Genomic DNA, 8,824 nt, shown 5'->3' with positions numbered 1-8,824 from the left:
TGGATACCCGTAGCCTAGCGGTGGCCTGTCTAGTAGCACGCCATGTGCACTAGCCCAACCTTGGCCTGCCCAAGTCCAGTAATCGTTTTCCTATGCCATGCAAGGCAGCCAATTGCAACACATTGCAACATCAGATCCGCCTTGCACGATTGGTTAGGCCTAATACCCAATTCTTTCAAACCCTAAAACATCCATAATTTATTTTGTAAAACATGCCTAAACATCAAGAGGATTTAAGTCATACAAACCTAGACTCCATGCATGTTCATCAACATATAATTATGAATATATATATGAAAATAATGCACAATATAATGTAAAAGATTCAAATGATATGTAATTACGAAAATTACATGTCCAAATATAATCAAGCTAGGCAAAGGTATGAAAAACTGGCTCCGATGCCAACTATTAGAATTTTCATTAGAACTTAATTACGACATCTATGTCGTACTATCATATGCTGAAACAAGATCACTTACCTCAAGCCATAGCAAGTTGTAAAAGACGATGAGAGTTTTTTAAGTCCATGCTTGAAGAAATTAAGGGCTTTTCCAATCTATCCCGTTCTCTCACATCAATGGGGCTCAGTATTCTTGAGAACGATACATTGAGGATCCTTGGTATTGTACTATATATAATTCTTACCATCAAATGATTAACTCCACTCAAAGTTTAAGTAGATCATTATCCAAAGTGCCAATTAGAGTTAACTTAGGATTCCATTAGATAAAGTCATAGACCACTTTATTCAGTTTGAATTCAGATTGGATTAATATCATCACGAAGTTAATTCAGAATAGAATTTAAACTAACAACTTCTCCATAGTTTCTTCTCCCTTGAGATAATTCTAATAAAATAGAGAGATAAGAACACAAATAAAGAGATCGATTATTATACTAACAAGAGAGGCCATGAGATTGGAGGACAACTCCATCAGTGCTTGCGAGATTATTATATTGGATAAAATTACCTTTGTACTTTTGAGAAAAAAATATATTTTATTTTGTTTTATTTTATTTTTTTGAGGTAAGTTGATAAGCACCGGCCACCGACCCTCAGAGGAGTACGCTGTGGGGAAACTACTATACTTCCTCACCCTCAAATTATTAGGGTTATGACTGAAAAACAAATGACAAATTAGTGTTATATATGTAATGATATTTTATTTTATTTTGAGAAAAATAAAAAAATTATAATATAAGACTCCTACAGTAAGAGAATTAGTATTTTATTTGTATATGAAATAAAAAGTTGAGTGTCTAATCCCTTAACTTTTTTTATATTATTTTGATAATAATTATAATAACAATAACAACATTAATAATGTCAAGATGAGCTAAGGGTATATATGTAAAAAAATTAAAGTTGGTGATTTTTTTTTTACCAAGTTGAGCCATTAGGCCCAAAGACACAGATATACTCAAGTTTTAGCGGAATAAATGAAATCGGACCCTACACAAGTAGGTGTTGGTACTCAAGTTGACAACTTGACAAGCGGAGTATCTCAATTAATATTAATTTATTTACCAAATCATTACATGAAGAAGGACACGTAAAGAAAAGTGGCAGTGTGAAGCCTTATTTTGTGGTCCTCAATGAATGCAATTGCAACTTATGGAAGCATGAGAACAACAGCTTTTAAATTTTCAAAAAAATTCATTTATGAAGGTGGTTTTGAATTTGTTAGTGCAACCGCACTATTTATTGGCATGATTTGACACCTAGACCAAGTGACGTGGCAAATAAGGTGACAAAGCATAATTGATGATGTGGCAAGCATGGTGACATGGCATGGAGACTTGGAGTGCAAGGCAAATATCTTGAACATCATGGTGGAGATATTTTTAGTAAGTCTACAACATGTGGCCAAATATCTTGAAGATCATGGTGAAGCTATCTTAAAGATCTTGGTGGAGTTATTTTTGGCAATGCATTACATTTGAAGACAAGATCATATCAAGACCATATTTAGGTGATTTGATTGAAGACTAAATATGGTGGAGCTTAATTAAAGAAAGATCTATTCATGGTGTGAATGAAGGAGATATGATTTGAAGAATCCTTGATGAGAATCATTGAAGTCTATTAACGGCAAGATTTGAGGACCAAACTTGGGTGAATTGAAGATCAAGTTTGGAGAATCTTTGAAGACCAAATTTAGGAGAATTTGGCAAGTTTCATGGAAGACGCTACTGAGGACGTCGCGCCCTTGCGAGGGGACTGCGTGATGAGGAACTGAGGAGGTAGGCTAGTTGTCGGCAGTCGGGATCGGGAGATTTGGCTGCATCGACTCGGACTAAGCATGACCGGGAGGTTGATGGGTCTTGAGGTCGTCCGCAACGTAACCAGAACTCAGTCAAGTCAGCAGTCAGGGCCATGTTGCAACTTATGTTACAACAGGAGTTGCAACAGCTAATTTCGGCAGGTTTTTAAATTAGTAGCCGCGGAGATTCTAAAAGAGGTATGTGCTATATTTGGGGCGTTGAGGCGTCTATATAAGCTACCTTGCTCGTAGATTGTAAGGTGTGACTCTTGTGTGACTCTTGAGTAACTCTTTGAGGAGAGTGTGTGAGCACCAAACAATCTAGAGAGGGTAGTGAGCTTTATTGTTGAGAGTGTGAGTGACAAGTGTTTGTACTCATCTATTTTTACCTCTTTTAGTGGATTGTTTATCTCCGGGCTTGGCCCCCCAGACGTAGGCGAGTGGACGCCGAACTGGGTTACCAACGTTGTGTGTCTCCTTGTGTTTGTTTGTGTGCTTTTTCTTTATTGATTTGTGTGAGACTTCTATGAGTGCTTAAGTGCTACTTAATACCCACAAACCACACCGGAGGAACTAATGTAATTTGAAGTACATAATTTATTTTTATATAAAAATAGAAAAAAATTAAAATACTTCTTATAAAGTAAAAATATGTGTCAATAAAATTATAATTTATTCATTTTTATTAAAAAACATGTCAAAATGCATAATATTTGATTTCTCATATTGTTATAGTGGCTTTATAAATCATTTATTCAGAGCCTTGGTCGCCGTTTTCACTTTGGTTTCAAAGTCGGCGAGGTCCTAACAAGTTCCATTGATGGCCGGAAAAGAAGGAGCTTCCGTCACACGACCACCGTTGCTTAATGGATCCAACTATCCATATTGGAAGGCTCGCATGAAGGCGCTTTATCAAGTCCATTGATGAAAGTGCATGGAGTGTCAGTAGAAGAAGGATGGTCTCCTCCTACTCTAGTTGATGAAGATGAGAACGTGATTATGAAGAAGAAAAAGTCGTTGGAGTGTCGAAGACATGCGCAGCTAACGCTAATGGGAAAGCTCTCAATGCAATCTTTGGAGGAGTTGATGAGAACCAGCTCAAATATATTGCAACATGCGAGTGTGCTAAGAAAGCTTGGGAGATTCTTCAAACCATACATGAAGGTACCAACTTGGTAAGAGAATCCAAACTTCAAATGTTAACAACTATGTTCGAAAATCTCAGGATGGGAGAAGATGAGACGATAGCCATGTTCAATGCCAAATTGATGGACATTGCAAATCAAGCCTACCAGCTCGGCAAGGAGTATTCGGGATAAGAAGCTAGTCCGAAGACACTTAGATCTCTCCCAAGAAGATTTGATGCAAAAAAATCTCAAGCAATAGAAGAAGCTAGAGACATCTCAACTATGAAACTGGACTGAGCCGATGGGGTCTTTGCAAGCATATGAGATGAACCTCAATCCTAAAAGAAGAATAGAAGATATAGCCTTGAAGGTTGAAGCAATAAAACAGAAGGAGTTACAACATCGTCGTTATAACTGAGGATGAAGACGAAGAGGATAGAGAAATTGTTTTCTTGTCAAGAAAGATGCATGACATGCTCAGAAGATACAAGACACAAGGCAAGAAATTTCAAAGAAAAGATGGTCTAAATAAAGAAAAGGAAGAAGTCGAAGATCATCACAAAAAAAGGAAGAAATTGAAGATCGCCCTCATAAAGATCAAGTGTAGAGAATGTGGAGGCTTTGGGCACTATCAAGCCGATTGTGCTAATACTCTCGAAAGAAAGGAAAAATCACCGAATGCTAGATGGAGTGATGACTCGATGGTAGTAATCAAGAAGACGATGAAGGAAGTCCGAGCAACCATCATACGTCATTTCTGCTCGTGATGAATGGATCCACGCTGCTGCGAATATGTTGCAACATCGCCTACAACATCCATTGAAACCGACGATGAGTACAATGAGGTAACAGAAAATGATCTTCTCACAAGCTATAAACTCATAATGAACAGATTTAATGATATGATGTTGCAAAACCAACGCTTGGAGGAAGAATTGAGTATATGTAAAGAAAAGCTGTTCAATACTGAGAAGACCTTGGACTCCATGAACAAGGGTACTGCCAAACTTGACGAGATTCTTTCACTTGGAAGAACTAGTAAAACCCGCCATGGTATTGGGTATATTGGAGAAAGCTCAAGTGTCAAGACAGAAGATTCGTGGGAGTTGTGTTTGTCAAGTCAACCGCCCAACAAAAACGTTAAAGAAAAAAACAAGTCAAAGCAAGGGAAGAACCAAAAAGTGAAGCGCCTACATGCTTTCATTGTGGAGAAACCGCCACATAAGACCCAAGTGCAACAAATTGAAAGAAGACTTGAAAAAGTGAAAGAATAATTGGACATGAAGAAGCAATCATTAAAAAGAAAAGTCGAGGGAAGACTATTGTAATCAAGAAATTGTGGATTCGAAAAGGTGAAGTACCAAGAGAAGAAGAAGAGTCCTCCAATTCAGGTTTGAAGATGGTGATAAATCAGACAGGTACAACATTATGGTACAACAATCAATATGATGACCGAGGTCCTATGAAGTCAACAAGCAAAACACTCCAAGGAGTGAAAATCTCTTGATGTCTCTCAAAGTTAAAAAAATAAAATAAAATAAAAAAATCAAAAACAAAAAAAAAGGGGAAATAAAAAGGAGGGAAAATATTCAAAAAGGAGAGGGATTATTTTTGAAAAGAGATTTTTTTTTAAGGGGTACCTTGGAAGTTATAACTACTTAATGGGGGCATAAAAACCCTAATATCCCAAATTGTTTCCAAAGATTGTTTTTGAAATCAGGAGAGAGAGAGAAGAAAGAAACGAAGACAGAGAAGAAAAGATGAGGACAAAGAGGATGGCCCGCCGTGCTCCACCGACCCCACAAGAAATTGCTGCCCGAATTGCGGAAGTAAGGATGAGAGGGACTGATTCTGGAGGAAGCCCACCAAGGAGAGAAGAATCAGAAGATTTGGGGAAAGCGATTGTCCCTTATGTTTCTTCTCGTGATGTCAAGTAAGAGAAGCGGGAACATCGCCTCAAGACTTGCCTTCGAGTGTCAAAGATGTAGATGATCTTTTGAGATGGGTTCGTGAGTCTTTTTCCCAGAGCCTATGTTCCGAGAACAGAGGAAGATGAATCAGGAGGACTCCACCACTCGCTCTAGTAGGAGAAGGTTCGTAAGAGCAACAAAGTTAGGGATGAAGATACCGCAGTAAAAACGAAGCGCACTAAGCACAAGCGTAAGAAACTATTGGAGAAAAGGAGTACGATGCTCCCACTAGTGTCAAGAAGAGGTCGCTACTATTCTAAGTGAAGTTCGGGTGATCTACACCGACATGTCAAGCACCTATAGAAATGTAATATGTCACGTAATCCCGGGTTATAACATCTTCCGCAACATCCGACAGCTCACATAGTTCGGCGAGATCCCACTCAAAGATCGAAGTTGCTCGGGATTGCTAAAGGGAAGAAAGTAGCGCCTCGAAAAAGAAGGCCCACCAAGGAAGAAAAACCCGTAAGAAGGAGAAGGTTAGCAAAAGAAAGTCTTTCTCGAACCCAAGTAGAAGCTTCCCCTAGGCACAAGAGAAGATGTATCAAGCAACAAAAACAGGGGAGAAACCATCAAGAAGCTCTAAGAAAGAAAAGAAGAAGAAAGCAACCCAACCGCGAAAAGATAGCTGATGAAGATGATTTTATGACAAAGCATCCAAGAAGAAGTTTGAATCTGCTGAAGGGAGAGGAGTTGTGGTTGAAAGAATGATCGATGAAGGAGCTTTTGAGAAGTATGGGCTCGACTCGAAGTCGCCGCAACAAAGAAGTTTATATAAGTTTGCCACTTTTCCAGAAAGCTATAGTTTGTCTTTAGTGCAGGAATTTTACAGTAATTTGCTGCCTTCTGACAAAGGGATCTCTAGAGTTTATGTTCGAAGTAAGTGGATCCCTTTTACTCCCACTTGTCTCAATAAATTTTTGGAGTTTAAAACCAGAGGTGAAAGGAAACTCATGAAGAAGGGCTTGAATTGAATGAAGAAGCTCCGAAAGAGATCATCGGAGGAAGAACGGAGTTATGGGGGAGTAGAAACAAGACTCCCAAAGATCAAACCTCACTGCCAAGTACAATGTTCTGCTTAGACTTGGCATTCGAGACTGGTTACCACCACGCACAATTCTAGCATAGCGAAGGAGCTCGCACTTTTATTGTTCGTCGCTGGTACCGGCAAGAAGTTCAACTGGGAAGGCCGATTTTCCGTAATATTGTGAAAGAAGTCGATCGTACAAGCTCCCTCGACATCACTTGTATCCCGCATCATCGCCGCAAAGATTTGTTACAACATGGAGTACAACTCAGAAGGGAGAAGCACTACGAAAGATCAAGAAGCTAAAGATTTCTCGAAACTGCTCACCCTGTGTAAGAAGATTGATTTACCTCAGGAAGGGTGTCTCCACCATCAATGCCTCAAGATGAAGAAGAGGAAAAATCTATCGGGTAGAAGAAGAATATGAGAAGATGTTGAAAGAGCAACTAGAAGATGTGGGAGAGGAGGCAACGAGCATTATCTCGCAGAATTGTTCATCATCGCCAAACAAAAAGCGTAAGATTCTATCTCGTCTGGAAATTCTTGAGAAGAAGAAGAAGAGAGAAGACGATGGCCACGACTCAGGGGGAGATGAAGACCAGGAAACCTGAAGATAGGGGGAGTTGCTGAAGATGGTATAACAAAGCTTGCAACAGTTCATAAAGACTTCGGCATCAATTATGTCACAAAGGGGGAGACGTGTGCTTGCACCAGACTGACTAGTTATTTGTTTTTCATTTCTTGGGCATTTGAACATTTAGTCTTATTGTGTTGAACATTGTTATGTTTGTCAGTTCATTATGGTTAATCGTATTTTGTCTCACTAGTTGCAGTTTGTAATATGTTCTCAAGTATTTTGTACGCAACTAGATGATATCTTGTGTCGACCCCTAGTTTCGCTCTCCAGCTTGATGTTGTTCCCCGGAAATTGTAACTACGTCGCTTTAGTCTCGTGTCCGTGTCGGTGTTGTAACAGTAATGTTGTAACAGGAGTCGAGCCCTGGGTGCAGCAGGCTGTGTCAAATTATGCCAAAGGGGGAGATTGTTAGTGCAACCGCACTATTTATTGGCATGATTTGACACCTAGACCAAGTGACGTGGCAAATAAGGTGACAAAGCATAATTGATGATGTGGCAAGCATGGTGACATGGCATGGAGACTTGAGTGCAAGGCAAATATCTTGAACATCATGGTGGAGATATTTTTTTAGTAAGTCTACAACATGTGGCCAAATATCTTCAAGATCATGCGTGAAGCTATCTTAAAGATCTTGGTGGAGTTATTTTTTTGGCAATGCATTACATTTGAAGACAAGATTATATCAAGACCATATTTAGGGTGATTTGATTGAAGACTAAATATGGTGGAGCTTAATTAAAGAAAGATCTATTCATGGTGTGAATGAAGGAGATATGATTTGAAGAATCCTTGATGAGAATCATCAAGTCTATTAACCGAAGATTTGAGGGACCAAACTTGGGTGAATCGAAGATCAAGTTTGGAGAATCTTTGAAGACCAAATTTAGGAGAATTTGGCAAGTTTCATGCAAGACGACAAGGACGCGTGCCCCTTTGCGAGGGGACCGCGTGATGAGGAACCGAGGAGGTAGGCTAGTGCCGGCATCGGGATCGGGAGATTTGGTCGCATCGACTCGGACTAAGCATGACCGGGAGGTTGATGGGTCTTGAGGGTCGTCCGCAACGTAACCGTAACTCGCTCAAGTCGTCAGTCGTGGCCATGTTGCAACTTATGTTACAAATGGGAGTTGCAGCAAATGCTAATTTCTGAGGTGTTTTTAAATTAGTAGCCTGGAGATTCTAAAAGAGGTATGTGCTATATTTGGGGCGTTGAGGCGTCTATATAAGCTACCTTGCTCGTAGATTGTAAGGTGTGACTCTTGTGTGACTCTTGAGTAACTCTTTGAGGAGAGTGTGTGAGCACCAAACAATCTAGAGAGGGTAGTGAGCTTTTATTGTTGAGAGTGTGAGTGACAGCTGTTTGTACTCATCTATTTTTTTACCTCTTTTAGTGGATTGTTTATCTCCGGGCTTGGCCCCCGCACGTAGGCGAGTGGACGCCTGAACCCAGGTTACCAACGTTGTGTGTCTCCTTGTGTTTGTTTGTGTGCTTTTTCTTTATTGATTTGTGTGAGACTTCTATGAGTGCTTAAGTGCTACTTAATACCCACAAACCACACCCTGAGGAACTAATGTAATTTTGAAGTACATAATTTATTTTTATATAAAAATAGAAAAAAATTAAAATACTTCTTATAAAGTAAAAATATGTGTCAATAAAATTATAATTTATTCATTTTTATTAAAAAACATGTCAAAATGCATAATATTTGATTTCTCATATTGTTATAGTGGCTTTATAAATCATTTATTTAGAGAAGAAATACATTGGTTTTTGAGAAAATTGAAATTGC

The sequence above is a fragment of the Dioscorea cayenensis genome, chromosome 1 (assembly GCF_009730915.1).
Source record: "Dioscorea cayenensis subsp. rotundata cultivar TDr96_F1 chromosome 1, TDr96_F1_v2_PseudoChromosome.rev07_lg8_w22 25.fasta, whole genome shotgun sequence".
In the NCBI taxonomy this organism is placed as follows: domain Eukaryota; kingdom Viridiplantae; phylum Streptophyta; class Magnoliopsida; order Dioscoreales; family Dioscoreaceae; genus Dioscorea; species Dioscorea cayenensis.
Note: the sequence above shows the minus strand (reverse complement) of the source record.